The sequence below is a fragment of the Pan paniscus genome, chromosome 8, assembly GCF_029289425.2.
Source record: "Pan paniscus chromosome 8, NHGRI_mPanPan1-v2.0_pri, whole genome shotgun sequence".
NCBI classification, from domain to species: domain Eukaryota; kingdom Metazoa; phylum Chordata; class Mammalia; order Primates; family Hominidae; genus Pan; species Pan paniscus.
The window spans coordinates 1,636,951-1,658,630 of NC_073257.2; positions in this window are offsets into that span (position 1 = coordinate 1,636,951).

The following is a 21,680-nucleotide window of genomic DNA, read 5'->3' on the forward strand; positions in this document are numbered from 1 at the left end:
TAAACATGGAAATATCTACACCGCCATCTACATATCCATGGAAATATCTGCGCCGCCTTCTGTATAAACATGGGAATATCTACACGGTCATCTGTGTATAAATGGAAATATCAACACCGCCATCTGTACAAACATGGAAATATCGGCACCGCTATTTGTATAAACATGGAAATATCTACACCGCGGTCTGTATAAACATGGAAATATCTACACCACTATCTGTATAAACATGGAAATATCTACACCGCTATCTGTATAAACATGGAAATGTCTACACCGCTATCTCTATTAACATGGAAATATCTACAAAGACATCTGTATAAACATGGAAATACCTACACAGTCATGTGTAGGAACATTTAAATATCTACACTGTCTTCTGTATAAACATAGAAATATCTACACAGCCCTCTGTGTAAATATGGAAATATCTGCATAGGCATCTGTGTAAACATGGAAATATCTGCACCGTTATCTGCATAAACATGGAAATACCTACACCGCTGTCTCTATAATCATGGAAATATGTACACCGCTATGTGTATAAACATGGAAATATCTCGACTCCTCTCTGTATAAACATGGAAATATCTCCACCGTTATCTGTATAAACTTGGAAATATCTACAGCGCCATCTCTATAAACATTGAAATATCCACACTGCCATCTGTAAAAACATGGAAATATCTACACAGTCATCTGAATAAACATGGAAATATCTTCACCACCATCTGTATAAACATGGAAATACCTACAATACCATCTGTATAGAGATGGAAATATCTACACAGACATCTGTATAAATATGGAAATATCTACACCGCCATCTGTATAAACATGGAAATATCTACACTGCCATCTGTAGAAAGATGGAAATATCTACACCGCTATCTCTATAAATATGGAAATATCTACACCGCCATCTCTATAAACATGAAAATATCTACACTGCCATCTCCATAAAGATGGAAGTATCTACTCTGCCATGTGTATAAACACGGAAATATCTACACCACTATCTGTGTAAACATGGAAATATCTACACCGCTATCTGTTTAAACATGGAAATATCTACACCGCCATCTGCATGTCCATGGAAATATCTACGCCGCCATCTGTATAAACATGGAAATATCTACACGGCCATCTGTGTATAGATGGAAATATCAACACCGCCATCTGTAGAAACATGGAAATATCTACACCGCTATCTCTATAAACTTGGAAATATCTGCACTGCCACCTGTAAAAACATGGAAATACCTATACAGTCATCTGTATAAACATGGAAATATCTACAATGCCATCTGTATACACATGGAAATATCTACACAGACATCTGTATAAACATGTAAATATCTACACTGCTATCTCTATAAACATGGAAATATCTACACCGCTATCTGTATAAACATGGAAATGTCTACACCGCTATCTCTATTAACATGGAAATATCTACAAATACATCTGTATAAACATGGAAATACCTACACAGTCATGTTTAGGAACATTTAAATATCTACACTGTCTTCTGTATAAACATAGAAATATCTACACAGCCCTCTGTGTAAATATGGAAATTTCTGCATAGGCATCTGTGTAAACATGGAAATATCTGCACCGCTATCTGCATAAACATGGAAATACCTACACCGCTGTCTCTATAATCATGGAAATATGTACACCGCTATGTGTATAAACATGGAAATATCTCGACTCCTCTCTGTATAAACATGGAAATATCTCCACCGTTATCTGTATAAACTTGGAAATATCTACAGCGCCATCTCTATAAACATTGAAATATCCACACTGCCATCTGTAAAAACATGGAAATATCTACACAGTCATCTGAATAAACATGGAAATATCTTCACCACCATCTGTATAAACATGGAAATACCTACAATACCATCTGTATACAGATGGAAATATCTACACAGACATCTGTATAAATATGGAAATATCTACACCGCCATCTGTATAAACATGGAAATATCTACACTGCCATCTGTAGAAAGATGGAAATATCTACACCGCTATCTCTATAAATATGGAAATATCTACACCGCCATCTCTATAAACATGAAAATATCTACACTGCCATCTCCATAAAGATGGAAGTATCTACTCTGCCTTGTGTATAAACACGGAAATATCTACACCACTATCTGTGTAAACATGGAAATATCTACACCGCTATCTGTTTAAACATGGAAATATCTACACCGCCATCTGCATGTCCATGGAAATATCTACGCCGCCATCTGTATAAACATGGAAATATCTACACGGCCATCTGTGTATAGATGGAAATATCAACACCGCCATCTGTAGAAACATGGAAATATCTACACCGCTATCTCTATAAACATGGAAATATCTGCACTGCCACCTGTAAAAACATGGAAATACCTATACAGTCATCTGTATAAACATGGAAATATCTACAATGCCATCTGTATACACATGGAAATATCTACACAGACATCTGTATAAACATGTAAATATCTACACTGCTATCTCTATAAACATGGAAATATCTACACCGCCATCTCTGTAAACATGAAAGTATCTACACTGCCATCTCCATAAACATGGAACTAACTACTCTGCCATCTGTATAAACATGGAAACATCTACACCGCCATCTGTGTGAATAAGGAAATGTCTACAATGCCATCTGTATAAAGATATAAATATCTGCACCGCGATTTGTATAAAACATGGAAATACCTACACCGCGATCTTTATAAACATGGAAATATCAACACCGCTATCTGTATAAACATGGAAATATCTACACAGCTATCACTATAAACATGGAAAACCTACACCGCCATCTGTATAAACATGCAAATACCTACAAAGTCATCTGTATAAACATGGAAATATCTACAGAGCCATCTGTATAAACATGGAAATATCTACACAGCCATCTGTATATACATGGAAATATCTACACCGCTATCTGTATAAACATGGAAATAACTACACCGCTATTAGTACAAGCAAGGAAATATCTACACCGTGATCTGTATAAACATGGAAATATCTTCACCGCTATCTCTATAAACATGGAAATATCTACAACCCTATCTGTATAAGCAAGGAAATATCCACACCGCTGTCTCTATAAACATGGAAAAATCAACACCGCTATCTCTATGAACATGTAAATATCTACACCGCCATCTCTATAAACATGGAAATATCTACACCACGATCAGAATAAACATGGAAATATCTACACCGCTATCTGTATAAACATGGAATTATCTCCACTGCTATCTCTATAGACATGGAAATATCTACACCGCCATCTGTATAAACATGGAAATACAAAGTTATCTGTAACAACATGGAAATATCTACACCGCCATCTGTATAAACATGGAAATATCTACACAGCCATGTGTATATACATGGAAATAACTACACCGCTATCTATATAAACATGGAAATAACTACACCGCAATCTGTATAAACATGGAAATATCTACACCGCCATCTACATATCCATGGAGATATCTGCGCCGCCATCTGTATAAACATGGAAATATCTACACGGTCATCTGTGTTTAAATGGAAATATCAACACCGCCATCTGTACAAACATGGAAATATCTGCACCGCTATTTGTATAAACATGGAAATATCTACACCGCGGTCTGTATAAACATGGAGATATCTACACCACTATCTGTATAAACATGGAAATATCTACACCGCTATCTGTATAAACATGGAAATGTCTACACCGCTATCTCTATTAACATGGAAATATCTACAAAGACATCTGTATAAACATGGAAATACCTACACAGTCATGTGTAGGAACATTTAAATATCTACACTGTATTCTGTATAAACATAGAAATATCTACACAGCCCTCTGTGTAAATATGGAAATATCTGCATAGGCATCTGTGTAAACATGGAAATATCTGCACCGTTATCTGCATAAACATGGAAATACCTACACCGCTGTCTCTATAATCATGGAAATATGTACACCGCTATGTGTATAAACATGGAAATATCTCGACTCCTCTCTGTATAAACATGGAAATATCTCCACCGTTATCTGTATAAACTTGGAAATATCTACAGCGCCATCTCTATAAACATTGAAATATCCACACTGCAATCTGTAAAAACATGGAAATATCTACACAGTCATCTGAATAAACATGGAAATATCTTCACCACCATCTGTATAAACATGGAAATACCTACAATACCATCTGTATACAGATGGAAATATCTACACAGACATCTGTATAAATATGGAAATATCTACACCGCCATCTGTATAAACATGGAAATATCTACACTGCCATCTGTAGAAAGATGGAAATATCTACACCGCTATCTCTATAAATATGGAAATATCTACACCGCCATCTCTATAAACATGAAAATATCTACACTGCCATCTCCATAAAGATGGAAGTATCTACTCTGCCATGTGTATAAACACGGAAATATCTACACCACTATCTGTGTAAACATGGAAATATCTACACCGCTATCTGTTTAAACATGGAAATATCTACACCGCCATCTGCATGTCCATGGAAATATCTACGCCGCCATCTGTATAAACATGGAAATATCTACACGGCCATCTGTGTATAGATGGAAATATCAACACCGCCATCTGTAGAAACATGGAAATATCTACACCGCTATCTCTATAAACTTGGAAATATCTGCACTGCCACCTGTAAAAACATGGAAATACCTATACAGTCATCTGTATAAACATGGAAATATCTACAATGCCATCTGTATACACATGGAAATATCTACACAGACATCTGTATAAACATGTAAATATCTACACTGCTATCTCTATAAACATGGAAATATCTACACCGCTATCTGTATAAACATGGAAATGTCTACACCGCTATCTCTATTAACATGGAAATATCTACAAATACATCTGTATAAACATGGAAATACCTACACAGTCATGTTTAGGAACATTTAAATATCTACACTGTCTTCTGTATAAACATAGAAATATCTACACAGCCCTCTGTGTAAATATGGAAATATCTGCATAGGCATCTGTGTAAACATGGAAATATCTGCACCGCTATCTGCATAAACATGGAAATACCTACACCGCTGTCTCTATAATCATGGAAATATGTACACCGCTATGTGTATAAACATGGAAATATCTCGACTCCTCTCTGTATAAACATGGAAATATCTCCACCGTTATCTGTATAAACTTGGAAATATCTACAGCGCCATCTCTATAAACATTGAAATATCCACACTGCCATCTGTAAAAACATGGAAATATCTACACAGTCATCTGAATAAACATGGAAATATCTTCACCACCATCTGTATAAACATGGAAATACCTACAATACCATCTGTATACAGATGGAAATATCTACACAGACATCTGTATAAATATGGAAATATCTACACCGCCATCTGTATAAACATGGAAATATCTACACTGCCATCTGTAGAAAGATGGAAATATCTACACCACTATCTCTATAAATATGGAAATATCTACACCGCCATCTCTATAAACATGAAAATATCTACACTGCCATCTCCATAAAGATGGAAGTATCTACTCTGCCATGTGTATAAACACGGAAATATCTACACCACTATCTGTGTAAACATGGAAATATCTACACCGCTATCTGTTTAAACATGGAAATATCTACACCGCCATCTGCATGTCCATGGAAATATCTACGCCACCATCTGTATAAACATGGAAATATCTACACGGCCATCTGTGTATAGATGGAAATATCAACACCGCCATCTGTAGAAACATGGAAATATCTACACCGCTATCTCTATAAACATGGATATATCTGCACTGCCACCTGTAAAAACATGGAAATACCTATACAGTCATCTGTATAAACATGGAAATATCTACAATGCCATCTGTATACACATGGAAATATCTACACAGACATCTGTATAAACATGTAAATATCTACACTGCTATCTCTATAAACATGGAAATATCTACACCGCCATCTCTGTAAACATGAAAGTATCTACACTGCCATCTCCATAAACATGGAACTAACTACTCTGCCATCTGTATAAACATGGAAACATCTACACCGCCATCTGTGTGAATAAGGAAATATCTACAATGCCATCTGTATAAAGATATAAATATCTGCACCGCGATCTGTATAAACATGGAAATATCTACACCGCGATCTTTATAAACATGGAAATATCAACACCGCTATCTGTATAAACATGGAAATATCTACACAGCTATCACTATAAACATGGAAAACCTACACCGCCATCTGTATAAACATGCAAATAACTACAAAGTCATCTGTATAAACATGGAAATATCCACACAGCCATCTGTATATACATGGAAATATCTATACCGCTATCTGTATAAACATGGAAATAACTACACCGCTATTAGTACAAGCAAGGAAATATCTACACCGTGATCTGTATAAACATGGAAATATCTTCACCGCTATCTCTATAAACATGGAAATATCTACACCCCTATCTGTATAAGCAAGGAAATATCCACACCGCTGTCTCTATAAACATGGAAAAATCAACACCGCTATCTCTATGAACATGTAAATATCTACACCGCCATCTCTATAAACATGGAAATATCTACACCACGATCAGAATAAACATGGAAATATCTACACCGCTATCTGTATAAACATGGAATTATCTCCACTGCTATCTCTATAGACATGGAAATATCTACACCGCCATCTGTATAAACATGGAAATACAAAGTTATCTGTAACAACATGGAAATATCTACACCGCCATCTGTATAAACATGGAAATATCTACACAGCCATGTGTATATACATGGAAATAACTACACCGCTATCTATATAAACATGGAAATAACTACACCGCAATCTGTATAAACATGGAAATATCTACACCGCCATCTACATATCCATGGAAATATCTGCGCCGCCTTCTGTATAAACATGGAAATATCTACACGGTCATCTGTGTATAAATGGAAATATCAACACCGCCATCTGTACAAACATGGAAATATCGGCACCGCTATTTGTATAAACATGGAAATATCTACACCGCGGTCTGTATAAACATGGAAATATCTACACCACTATCTGTATAAACATGGAAATATCTACACCGCTATCTGTATAAACATGGAAATGTCTACACCGCTATCTCTATTAACATGGAAATATCTACAAAGACATCTGTATAAACATGGAAATACCTACACAGTCATGTGTAGGAACATTTAAATATCTACACTGTCTTCTGTATAAACATAGAAATATCTACACAGCCCTCTGTGTAAATATGGAAATATCTGCATAGGCATCTGTGTAAACATGGAAATATCTGCACCGTTATCTGCATAAACATGGAAATACCTACACCGCTGTCTCTATAATCATGGAAATATGTACACCGCTATGTGTATAAACATGGAAATATCTCGACTCCTCTCTGTATAAACATGGAAATATCTCCACCGTTATCTGTATAAACTTGGAAATATCTACAGCGCCATCTCTATAAACATTGAAATATCCACACTGCCATCTGTAAAAACATGGAAATATCTACACAGTCATCTGAATAAACATGGAAATATCTTCACCACCATCTGTATAAACATGGAAATACCTACAATACCATCTGTATAGAGATGGAAATATCTACACAGACATCTGTATAAATATGGAAATATCTACACCGCCATCTGTATAAACATGGAAATATCTACACTGCCATCTGTAGAAAGATGGAAATATCTACACCGCTATCTCTATAAATATGGAAATATCTACACCGCCATCTCTATAAACATGAAAATATCTACACTGCCATCTCCATAAAGATGGAAGTATCTACTCTGCCATGTGTATAAACACGGAAATATCTACACCACTATCTGTGTAAACATGGAAATATCTACACCGCTATCTGTTTAAACATGGAAATATCTACACCGCCATCTGCATGTCCATGGAAATATCTACGCCGCCATCTGTATAAACATGGAAATATCTACACGGCCATCTGTGTATAGATGGAAATATCAACACCGCCATCTGTAGAAACATGGAAATATCTACACCGCTATCTCTATAAACTTGGAAATATCTGCACTGCCACCTGTAAAAACATGGAAATACCTATACAGTCATCTGTATAAACATGGAAATATCTACAATGCCATCTGTATACACATGGAAATATCTACACAGACATCTGTATAAACATGTAAATATCTACACTGCTATCTCTATAAACATGGAAATATCTACACCGCTATCTGTATAAACATGGAAATGTCTACACCGCTATCTCTATTAACATGGAAATATCTACAAATACATCTGTATAAACATGGAAATACCTACACAGTCATGTTTAGGAACATTTAAATATCTACACTGTCTTCTGTATAAACATAGAAATATCTACACAGCCCTCTGTGTAAATATGGAAATTTCTGCATAGGCATCTGTGTAAACATGGAAATATCTGCACCGCTATCTGCATAAACATGGAAATACCTACACCGCTGTCTCTATAATCATGGAAATATGTACACCGCTATGTGTATAAACATGGAAATATCTCGACTCCTCTCTGTATAAACATGGAAATATCTCCACCGTTATCTGTATAAACTTGGAAATATCTACAGCGCCATCTCTATAAACATTGAAATATCCACACTGCCATCTGTAAAAACATGGAAATATCTACACAGTCATCTGAATAAACATGGAAATATCTTCACCACCATCTGTATAAACATGGAAATACCTACAATACCATCTGTATACAGATGGAAATATCTACACAGACATCTGTATAAATATGGAAATATCTACACCGCCATCTGTATAAACATGGAAATATCTACACTGCCATCTGTAGAAAGATGGAAATATCTACACCGCTATCTCTATAAATATGGAAATATCTACACCGCCATCTCTATAAACATGAAAATATCTACACTGCCATCTCCATAAAGATGGAAGTATCTACTCTGCCTTGTGTATAAACACGGAAATATCTACACCACTATCTGTGTAAACATGGAAATATCTACACCGCTATCTGTTTAAACATGGAAATATCTACACCGCCATCTGCATGTCCATGGAAATATCTACGCCGCCATCTGTATAAACATGGAAATATCTACACGGCCATCTGTGTATAGATGGAAATATCAACACCGCCATCTGTAGAAACATGGAAATATCTACACCGCTATCTCTATAAACATGGAAATATCTGCACTGCCACCTGTAAAAACATGGAAATACCTATACAGTCATCTGTATAAACATGGAAATATCTACAATGCCATCTGTATACACATGGAAATATCTACACAGACATCTGTATAAACATGTAAATATCTACACTGCTATCTCTATAAACATGGAAATATCTACACCGCCATCTCTGTAAACATGAAAGTATCTACACTGCCATCTCCATAAACATGGAACTAACTACTCTGCCATCTGTATAAACATGGAAACATCTACACCGCCATCTGTGTGAATAAGGAAATGTCTACAATGCCATCTGTATAAAGATATAAATATCTGCACCGCGATTTGTATAAAACATGGAAATACCTACACCGCGATCTTTATAAACATGGAAATATCAACACCGCTATCTGTATAAACATGGAAATATCTACACAGCTATCACTATAAACATGGAAAACCTACACCGCCATCTGTATAAACATGCAAATACCTACAAAGTCATCTGTATAAACATGGAAATATCTACAGAGCCATCTGTATAAACATGGAAATATCTACACAGCCATCTGTATATACATGGAAATATCTACACCGCTATCTGTATAAACATGGAAATAACTACACCGCTATTAGTACAAGCAAGGAAATATCTACACCGTGATCTGTATAAACATGGAAATATCTTCACCGCTATCTCTATAAACATGGAAATATCTACAACCCTATCTGTATAAGCAAGGAAATATCCACACCGCTGTCTCTATAAACATGGAAAAATCAACACCGCTATCTCTATGAACATGTAAATATCTACACCGCCATCTCTATAAACATGGAAATATCTACACCACGATCAGAATAAACATGGAAATATCTACACCGCTATCTGTATAAACATGGAATTATCTCCACTGCTATCTCTATAGACATGGAAATATCTACACCGCCATCTGTATAAACATGGAAATACAAAGTTATCTGTAACAACATGGAAATATCTACACCGCCATCTGTATAAACATGGAAATATCTACACAGCCATGTGTATATACATGGAAATAACTACACCGCTATCTATATAAACATGGAAATAACTACACCGCAATCTGTATAAACATGGAAATATCTACACCGCCATCTACATATCCATGGAGATATCTGCGCCGCCATCTGTATAAACATGGAAATATCTACACGGTCATCTGTGTTTAAATGGAAATATCAACACCGCCATCTGTACAAACATGGAAATATCTGCACCGCTATTTGTATAAACATGGAAATATCTACACCGCGGTCTGTATAAACATGGAGATATCTACACCACTATCTGTATAAACATGGAAATATCTACACCGCTATCTGTATAAACATGGAAATGTCTACACCGCTATCTCTATTAACATGGAAATATCTACAAAGACATCTGTATAAACATGGAAATACCTACACAGTCATGTGTAGGAACATTTAAATATCTACACTGTCTTCTGTATAAACATAGAAATATCTACACAGCCCTCTGTGTAAATATGGAAATATCTGCATAGGCATCTGTGTAAACATGGAAATATCTGCACCGTTATCTGCATAAACATGGAAATACCTACACCGCTGTCTCTATAATCATGGAAATATGTACACCGCTATGTGTATAAACATGGAAATATCTCGACTCCTCTCTGTATAAACATGGAAATATCTCCACCGTTATCTGTATAAACTTGGAAATATCTACAGCGCCATCTCTATAAACATTGAAATATCCACACTGCCATCTGTAAAAACATGGAAATATCTACACAGTCATCTGAATAAACATGGAAATATCTTCACCACCATCTGTATAAACATGGAAATACCTACAATACCATCTGTATACAGATGGAAATATCTACACAGACATCTGTATAAATATGGAAATATCTACACCGCCATCTGTATAAACATGGAAATATCTACACTGCCATCTGTAGAAAGATGGAAATATCTACACCGCTATCTCTATAAATATGGAAATATCTACACCGCCATCTCTATAAACATGAAAATATCTACACTGCCATCTCCATAAAGATGGAAGTATCTACTCTGCCATGTGTATAAACACGGAAATATCTACACCACTATCTGTGTAAACATGGAAATATCTACACCGCTATCTGTTTAAACATGGAAATATCTACACCGCCATCTGCATGTCCATGGAAATATCTACGCCGCCATCTGTATAAACATGGAAATATCTACACGGCCATCTGTGTATAGATGGAAATATCAACACCGCCATCTGTAGAAACATGGAAATATCTACACCGCTATCTCTATAAACTTGGAAATATCTGCACTGCCACCTGTAAAAACATGGAAATACCTATACAGTCATCTGTATAAACATGGAAATATCTACAATGCCATCTGTATACACATGGAAATATCTACACAGACATCTGTATAAACATGTAAATATCTACACTGCTATCTCTATAAACATGGAAATATCTACACCGCTATCTGTATAAACATGGAAATGTCTACACCGCTATCTCTATTAACATGGAAATATCTACAAATACATCTGTATAAACATGGAAATACCTACACAGTCATGTTTAGGAACATTTAAATATCTACACTGTCTTCTGTATAAACATAGAAATATCTACACAGCCCTCTGTGTAAATATGGAAATATCTGCATAGGCATCTGTGTAAACATGGAAATATCTGCACCGCTATCTGCATAAACATGGAAATACCTACACCGCTGTCTCTATAATCATGGAAATATGTACACCGCTATGTGTATAAACATGGAAATATCTCGACTCCTCTCTGTATAAACATGGAAATATCTCCACCGTTATCTGTATAAACTTGGAAATATCTACAGCGCCATCTCTATAAACATTGAAATATCCACACTGCCATCTGTAAAAACATGGAAATATCTACACAGTCATCTGAATAAACATGGAAATATCTTCACCACCATCTGTATAAACATGGAAATACCTACAATACCATCTGTATACAGATGGAAATATCTACACAGACATCTGTATAAATATGGAAATATCTACACCGCCATCTGTATAAACATGGAAATATCTACACTGCCATCTGTAGAAAGATGGAAATATCTACACCGCTATCTCTATAAATATGGAAATATCTACACCGCCATCTCTATAAACATGAAAATATCTACACTGCCATCTCCATAAAGATGGAAGTATCTACTCTGCCATGTGTATAAACACGGAAATATCTACACCACTATCTGTGTAAACATGGAAATATCTACACCGCTATCTGTTTAAACATGGAAATATCTACACCGCCATCTGCATGTCCATGGAAATATCTACGCCGCCATCTGTATAAACATGGAAATATCTACACGGCCATCTGTGTATAGATGGAAATATCAACACCGCCATCTGTAGAAACATGGAAATATCTACACCGCTATCTCTATAAACATGGAAATATCTGCACTGCCACCTGTAAAAACATGGAAATACCTATACAGTCATCTGTATAAACATGGAAATATCTACAATGCCATCTGTATACACATGGAAATATCTACACAGACATCTGTATAAACATGTAAATATCTACACTGCTATCTCTATAAACATGGAAATATCTACACCGCCATCTCTGTAAACATGAAAGTATCTACACTGCCATCTCCATAAACATGGAACTAACTACTCTGCCATCTGTATAAACATGGAAACATCTACACCGCCATCTGTGTGAATAAGGAAATATCTACAATGCCATCTGTATAAAGATATAAATATCTGCACCGCGATTTGTATAAAACATGGAAATACCTACACCGCGATCTTTATAAACATGGAAATATCAACACCGCTATCTGTATAAACATGGAAATATCTACACAGCTATCACTATAAACATGGAAAACCTACACCGCCATCTGTATAAACATGCAAATACCTACAAAGTCATCTGTATAAACATGGAAATATCTACACAGCCATCTGTATAAACATGGAAATATCTACACAGCCATCTGTATATACATGGAAATATCTACACCGCTATCTGTATAAACATGGAAATAACTACACCGCTATTAGTACAAGCAAGGAAATATCTACACCGTGATCTGTATAAACATGGAAATATCTTCACCGCTATCTCTATAAACATGGAAATATCTACAACCCTATCTGTATAAGCAAGGAAATATCCACACCGCTGTCTCTATAAACATGGAAAAATCAACACCGCTATCTCTATGAACATGTAAATATCTACACCGCCATCTCTATAAACATGGAAATATCTACACCACGATCAGAATAAACATGGAAATATCTACACCGCTATCTGTATAAACATGGAATTATCTCCACTGCTATCTCTATAGACATGGAAATATCTACACCGCCATCTGTATAAACATGGAAATACAAAGTTATCTGTAACAACATGGAAATATCTACACCGCCATCTGTATAAACATGGAAATATCTACACAGCCATGTGTATATACATGGAAATAACTACACCGCTATCTATATAAACATGGAAATAACTACACCGCCATCTGTATAAACATGGAAATATCTACACCGCCATCTACATATCCATGGAGATATCTGCGCCGCCATCTGTATAAACATGGAAATATCTACACGGTCATCTGTGTATAAATGGAAATATCAACACCGCCATCTGTACAAACATGGAAATATCGGCACCGCTATTTGTATAAACATGGAAATATCTACACCGCGGTCTGTATAAACATGGAGATATCTACACCACTATCTGTATAAACATGGAAATATCTACACCGCTATCTGTATAAACATGGAAATGTCTACACCGCTATCTCTATTAACATGGAAATATCTACAAAGACATCTGTATAAACATGGAAATACCTACACAGTCATGTGTAGGAACATTTAAATATCTACACTGTATTCTGTATAAACATAGAAATATCTACACAGCCCTCTGTGTAAATATGGAAATATCTGCATAGGCATCTGTGTAAACATGGAAATATCTGCACCGTTATCTGCATAAACATGGAAATACCTACACCGCTGTCTCTATAATCATGGAAATATGTACACCGCTATGTGTATAAACATGGAAATATCTCGACTCCTCTCTGTATAAACATGGAAATATCTCCACCGTTATCTGTATAAACTTGGAAATATCTACAGCGCCATCTCTATAAACATTGAAATATCCACACTGCCATCTGTAAAAACATGGAAATATCTACACAGTCATCTGAATAAACATGGAAATATCTTCACCACCATCTGTATAAACATGGAAATACCTACAATACCATCTGTATACAGATGGAAATATCTACACAGACATCTGTATAAATATGGAAATATCTACACCGCCATCTGTATAAACATGGAAATATCTACACTGCCATCTGTAGAAAGATGGAAATATCTACACCGCTATCTCTATAAATATGGAAATATCTACACCGCCATCTCTATAAACATGAAAATATCTACACTGCCATCTCCATAAAGATGGAAGTATCTACTCTGCCATATGTATAAACACGGAAATATCTACACCACTATCTGTGTAAACATGGAAATATCTACACCGCTATCTGTTTAAACATGGAAATATCTACACTGCCATCTGCATGTCCATGGAAATATCTACGCCGCCATCTGTATAAACATGGAAATATCTACACGGCCATCTGTGTATAGATGGAAATATCAACACCGCCATCTGTAGAAACATGGAAATATCTACACCGCTATCTCTATAAACATGGAAATATCTGCACTGCCACCTGTAAAAACATGGAAATACCTATACAGTCATCTGTATAAACATGGAAATATCTACAATGCCATCTGTATACACATGGAAATATCTACACAGACATCTGTATAAACATGTAAATATCTACACTGCTATCTCTATAAACATGGAAATATCTACACCGCCATCTCTGTAAACATGAAAGTATCTACACTGCCATCTCCATAAACATGGAACTAACTACTCTGCCATCTGTATAAACATGGAAACATCTACACCGCCATCTGTGTGAATAAGGAAATATCAACAATGCCATCTGTATAAAGATATAAATATCTGCACCGCGATCTGTAAAAACATGGAAATATCTACACCGCGATCTTTATAAACATGGAAATATCAACACCGCTATCTGTATAAACATGGAAATATCTACACAGCTATCACTATAAACATGGAAAACCTACACCGCCATCTGTATAAACATGCAAATACCTACAAAGTCATCTGTATAAACATGGAAATATCTACACAGCCATCTGTATAAACATGGAAATATCTACACAGCCATCTGTATATACATGGAAATATCTACACCGCTATCTGTATAAACATGGAAATATCTACACCGCTATTAGTACAAGCAAGGAAATATCTACACCGTGATCTGTATAAACATGGAAATATCTTCACCGCTATCTCTATAAACATGGAAATATCTACACCCCTATCTGTATAAGCAAGGAAATATCCACACCGCTGTCTCTATAAACATGGAAAAATCAACACCGCTATCTCTATGAACATGTAAATATCTACACCGCCATCTCTATAAACATGGAAATATCTACACCACGATCAGAATAAACATGGAAATATCTACACCGCTATCTGTATAAACATGGAATTATCTCCACTGCTATCTCTATAGACATGGAAATATCTACACCGCCATCTGTATAAACATGGAAATATCTACACAGCCATGTGTATATACATGGAAATAACTACACCGCTATCTATATAAACATGGAAATAACTACACCGCAATCTGTATAAACATGGAAATATCTACACCGCCATCTACATATCCATGGAAATATCTGCGCCGCCTTCTGTATAAACATGGAAATATCTACACGGTCATCTGTGTATAAATGGAAATATCAACACCGCCATCTGTACAAACATGGAAATATCTGCACCGCTATTTGTATAAACATGGAAATATCTACACCGCGGTCTGTATAAACATGGAAATATCTACACCACTATCTGTATAAACATGGAAATATCTACACCGCTATCTGTATAAACATGGAAATGTCTACACCGCTATCTCTATTAACATGGAAATATCTACAAAGACATCTGTATAAACATGGAAATACCTACACAGTCATGTGTAGGAACATTTAAATATCTACACTGTCTTCTGTATAAACATAGAAATATCTACACAGCCCTCTGTGTAAATATGGAAATATCTGCATAGGCATCTGTGTAAACATGGAAATATCTGCACCGCTATCTGCATAAACATGGAAATACCTACACCGCTGTCTCTATAATCATGGAAATATGTACACCGCTATGTGTATAAACATGGAAATATCTCGACTCCTCTCTGTATAAACATGGAAATATCTCCACCGTTATCTGTGTAAACTTGGAAATATCTACAGCGCCATCTCTATAAACATTGAAATATCCACACTGCCATCTTTAAAAACATGGAAATATCTACACAGTCATCTGAATAAACATGGAAATATCTTCACCACCATCTGTATAAACATGGAAATACCTACAATACCATCTGTATACAGATGGAAATATCTACACAGACATCTGTATAAATATGGAAATATCTACACCGCCATCTGTATAAACATGGAAATATCTACACTGCCATCTGTAGAAAGATGGAAATATCTACACCGCTATCTCTATAAATATGGAAATATCTACACCGCCATCTCTATAAACATGAAAATATCTACACTGCCATCTCCATAAAGATGGAAGTATCTACTCTGCCATGTGTATAAACACAGAAATATCTACACCACTATCTGTGTAAACATGGAAATATCTACACCGCTATCTGTTTAAACATGGAAATATCTACACCGCCATCTGCATGTCCATGGAAATATCTACGCCGCCATCTGTATAAACATGGAAATATCTACACGGCCATCTGTGTATAGATGGAAATATCAACACCGCCATCTGTAGAAACATGGAAATATCTACACCGCTATCTCTATAAACATGGAAATATCTGCACTGCCACCTGTAAAAACATGGAAATACCTATACAGTCATCTGTATAAACATGGAAATATCTACAATGCCATCTGTATACACATGGAAATATCTACACAGACATCTGTATAAACATGTAAATATCTACACTGCTATCTCTATAAACATGGAAATATCTACACCGCCATCTCTGTAAACATGAAAGTATCTACACTGCCATCTCCATAAACATGGAACTAACTTCTCTGCCATCTGTATAAACATGGAAACATCTACACCGCCATCTGTGTGAATAAGGAAATATCTACAATGCCATCTGTATAAAGATATAAATATCTGCACCGCGATCTGTATAAACATGGAAATATCTACACCGCGATCTTTATAAACATGGAAATATCAACACCGCTATCTGTATAAACATGGAAATATATACACAGCTATCACTATAAACATGGAAAACCTACACCGCCATCTGTATAAACATGCAAATACCTACAAAGTCATCTGTATAAACATGGAAATATCTACACAGCCATCTGTATAAACATGGAAATATCTACACAGCCATCTGTATATACACGGAAATATCTACACCGCTATCTGTATAAACATGGAAATAACTACACCGCTATTAGTACAAGCAAGGAAATATCTACACCGTGATCTGTATAAACATGGAAATATCTTCACCGCTATCTCTATAAACATGGAAATATCTACACCCCTATCTGTATAAGCAAGGAAATATCCACACCGCTGTCTCTATAAACATGGAAAAATCAACACCGCTATCTCTATGAACATGTAAATATCTACACCGCCATCTCTATAAACATGGAAATATCTACACCACGATCAGAATAAACATGGAAATATCTACACCGCTATCTGTATAAACATGGAATTATCTCCACTGCTATCTCTATAGACATGGAAATATCTACACCGCCATCTGTATAAACATGGAAATACAAAGTTATCTGTATAAACATGGAAATATCTACACCGCCATCTGTATAAACATGGAAATATCTACACAGCCATGTGTATATACATGGAAATAACTACACCGCTATCTATATAAACATGGAAATAACTACACCGCAATCTGTATAAACATGGAAATATCTACACCGCCATCTACATATCCATGGAGATATCTGCGCCGCCATCTGTATAAACATGGAAATATCTACACGATCATCTGCGTATAAATGGAAATATCAACACCGCCATCTGTACAAACATGGAAATATCTGCACCGCTATTTGTATAAACATGGAAATATCTACACCGCGGTCTGTATAAACATGGAAATATCTACACCACTACCTGTATAAACATGGAAATATCTACACCGCTATCTGTATAAACATGGAAATGTCTACACTGCTATCTCTATTAACATGGAAATATCTACAAAGACATCTGTATAAACATGGAAATACCTACACAGTCATGTGTAGGAACATTTAAATATCTACACTGTCTTCTGTATAAACATAGAAATATCTACACAGCCCTCTGTGTAAATATGGAAATATCTGCATAGGCATCTGTGTAAACATGGAAATATCTGCACCGCTATCTGCCTAAACATGAAAATACCTACACCGCTGTCTCTATAATCATGGAAATATGTACACCGCTATGTGTATAAACATGGAAATATCTCGGCTCCTCTCTGAATAAACATGGAAATATCTCCACCGTTATCTGTGTAAACTTGGAAATATCTACAGCGCCATCTCTATAAACATTGAAATATCCACACTGCCATCTGTAAAAACATGGAAATATCTACACAGTCATCTGAATAAACATGGAAATATCTTCACCACCATCTGTATAAACATGGAAATACCTACAATACCATCTGTATACAGATGGAAATATCTACACAGACATCTGTATAAATATGGAAATATCTACACCGCCATCTGTATAAACATGGAAATATCTACACTGCCATCTGTAGAAAGATGGAAATATCTACACCGCTATCTCTATAAATATGGAAATATCTACACCGCCATCTCTATAAACATGAAAATATCTACACTGCCATCTCCATAAAGATGGAAGTATCTACTCTGCCATGTGTATAAACACGGAAATATCTACACCACTATCTGTGTAAACATGGAAATATCTACACCGCTATCTGTTTAAACATGGAAATATCTACACCGCCATCTGCATGTCCATGGAAATATCTACGCCGCCATCTGTATAAACATGGAAATATCTACACGGCCATCTGTGTATAGATGGAAATATCAACACCGCCATCTGTAGAAACATGGAAATATCTACACCGCTATCTCTATAAACATGGAAATATCTGCACTGCCACCTGTAAAAACATGGAAATACCTATACAGTCATCTGTATAAACATGGAAATATCTACAATGCCATCTGTATACACATGGAAATATCTACACAGACATCTGTATAAACATGTAAATATCTACACTGCTATCTCTATAAACATGGAAATATCTACACCGCCATCTCTGTAAACATGAAAGTATCTACACTGCCATCTCCATAAACATGGAACTAACTACTCTGCCATCTGTATAAACATGGAAACATCTACACCGCCATCTGTGTGAATAAGGAAATATCTACAATGCCATCTGTATAAAGATATAAATATCTGCACCGCGATCTGTATAAACATGGAAATATCTACACCGCGATCTTTATAAACATGGAAATATCAACACCGCTATCTGTATAAACATGGAAATATCTACACAGCTATCACTATAAACATGGAAAACCTACACCGCCATCTGTATAAACATGCAAATACCTACAAAGTCATCTGTATAAACATGGAAATATCTACAGAGCCATCTGTATAAACATGGAAATATCTACACAGCCATCTGTATATACATGGAAATATCTACACCGCTATCTGTATAAACATGGAAATAACTACACCGCTATTAGTACAAGCAAGGAAATATCTACACCGTGATCTGTATAAACATGGAAATATCTTCACCGCTATCTCTATAAACATGGAAATATCTACAACCCTATCTGTATAAGCAAGGAAATATCCACACCGCTGTCTCTATAAACATGGAAAAATCAACACCGCTATCTCTATGAACATGAAAATATCTACACCGCCATCTCTATAAACATGGAAATATCTACACCACGATCAGAATAAACATGGAAATATCTACACCGCTATCTGTATAAACATGGAATTATCTCCACTGCTATCTCTAGAGACATGGAAATATCTACACCGCCATCTGTATAAACATGGAAATACAAAGTTATCTGTAACAACATGGAAATATCTACACCGCCATCTGTATAAACATGGAAATATCTACACAGCCATGTGTATATACATGGAAATAACTACACCGCTATCTATATAAACATGGAAATAACTACACCGCAATCTGTATAAACATGGAAATATCTACACCGCCATCTACATATCCATGGAAATATCTGCGCCGCCTTCTGTATAAACATGGAAATATCTACACGGTCATCTGTGTATAAATGGAAATATCAACACCGCCATCTGTACAAACATGGAAATATCGGCACCGCTATTTGTATAAACATGGAAATATCTACACCGCGGTCTGTATAAACATGGAAATATCTACACCACTATCTGTATAAACATGGAAATATCTACACCGCTATCTGTATAAACATGGAAATGTCTACACCGCTATCTCTATTAACATGGAAATATCTACAAAGACATCTGTATAAACATGGAAATACCTACACAGTCATGTGTAGGAACATTTAAATATCTACACTGTCTTCTGTATAAACATAGAAATATCTACACAGCCCTCTGTGTAAATATGGAAATATCTGCATAGGCATCTGTGTAAACATGGAAATATCTGCACCGTTATCTGCATAAACATGGAAATACCTACACCGCTGTCTCTATAATCATGGAAATATGTACACCGCTATGTGTATAAACATGGAAATATCTCGACTCCTCTCTGTATAAACATGGAAATATCTCCACCGTTATCTGTATAAACTTGGAAATATCTACAGCGCCATCTCTATAAACATTGAAATATCCACACTGCCATCTGTAAAAACATGGAAATATCTACACAGTCATCTGAATAAACATGGAAATATCTTCACCACCATCTGTATAAACATGGAAATACCTACAATACCATCTGTATAGAGATGGAAATATCTACACAGACATCTGTATAAATATGGAAATATCTACACCGCCATCTGTATAAACATGGAAA